The following is a 1,538-nucleotide window of genomic DNA, read 5'->3' on the forward strand; positions in this document are numbered from 1 at the left end:
AAGAAAGACTTCGGAGACCGGTGGGTATTTATATTGCCTCCTAAGCTTTTACATGTAAGACCCTAACATCTTTGTCTTTTAAAACAAAAGACCTTTAGTTCTTGCTTCCAGGAAATTCCAATACATTTTTATCCATATATATTTAGTCCTTCGCATTAAGTCAATTAGGAAATTTCTACCAAAAAAAATTTCACATAACCAATTATATTTATTTTTATACTCCTATCCTCTCTAAATAGGGTTTTCTTGGTCTTTTTGGTTATATCATAAATCGGCTTCAACTGGATACAACTACAAAAAAACAAATTCTATGAGTTAATTAAGATTGACTGTAACTGAAGACCACGAAAGAATTAAAAAGCATGATTTTTGTTTGCATGAGAAAACGAGACACAAATTTAAAAGATTATAAGGACTAAAATGAAAAAAAAACGCGTGTTCTGAAGATGTGACGTCATGGTGGACGTATCGTGGCCTGAAAGCAAACCTTTTCTACCCAACTTGCTTACCCGAGGACATACCCTTTCTGTCATTGGAAGAACCTGCGGAGTTCATTGGTCGTCCTGTGAGCAAGGCCAAGTCAGAGGTCGTCCTTATTGTGACCGTGGCAGGAGACCTTTTGGCGTGGCCTTATGAAAGTACCAATAACCTGCACGAGCGACCGGCCTTGTTATTACATCCAATGATAGGGACCATCACCGGGCCCGCATTGTAACCAATCACAGAGAGAGGACATACAATTTCGATAATTATTGTGGCCTAATCAAAATGTGAAGTCAAAGTAATCTTTTGAGATTTTAAAGAGAGTTGTACCACTCTACTCTGACAATGTTGATGTGTAAGCTGCATGGAACATGCTTTGCTAGAACTAGGAAGCTTAAGCTTCATTACATCTGACTTCCTCCGACTGGTCCCAAACGTCAAAAGGAAAGGGGTTGCTACTGTCTTGGAAGTTTCAGCACATGAATATGCTTACTATGAGAATGTCGTTCACATGATTACCGACAGGAAACAGTTCTTCCAAAAGACCGGTACAGATTCCATCATAAATTACCACTTAGTTGTTAATGTTCATACTGGACTGCAATGATGGATCAAAACATGTTCATGCTAACACACATTTGAATTCATTTACTAAACACCTGAACTACAATTTAGCTGTAATCACATCCGATCCTGCCAGAAATTTCCACTCTATGACAGTCTTACTTTTGTTTAAGCCATGACACAGTATTGGGAATACATCAGAGAACCAATCAACTTAAAATTCTTTGTTCAAACAATACATCAGCACACTTACATTGCATGTGCACTTAAACATGATAATACATCAACGTAGCTATTTATAATATTTGTATTCAACACCGAAGGCTTGGAAGTACTAAAAGTTATTTCAAATAGGGAAATGAAGGTATAACCAAGTTTAGAGAGCATGAAGTATCTGATTACCAGGAATTCTCAATAGCAAGCCGTCAGTCTGTGTGGGACAGTTATTGTTGATTAAGATTTTGGCAAAATATAAGCTGATTGGAATCGAG

Source organism: Musa acuminata, chromosome BXJ3-6 (assembly GCF_036884655.1).
Source record: "Musa acuminata AAA Group cultivar baxijiao chromosome BXJ3-6, Cavendish_Baxijiao_AAA, whole genome shotgun sequence".
Taxonomy (NCBI): domain Eukaryota; kingdom Viridiplantae; phylum Streptophyta; class Magnoliopsida; order Zingiberales; family Musaceae; genus Musa; species Musa acuminata.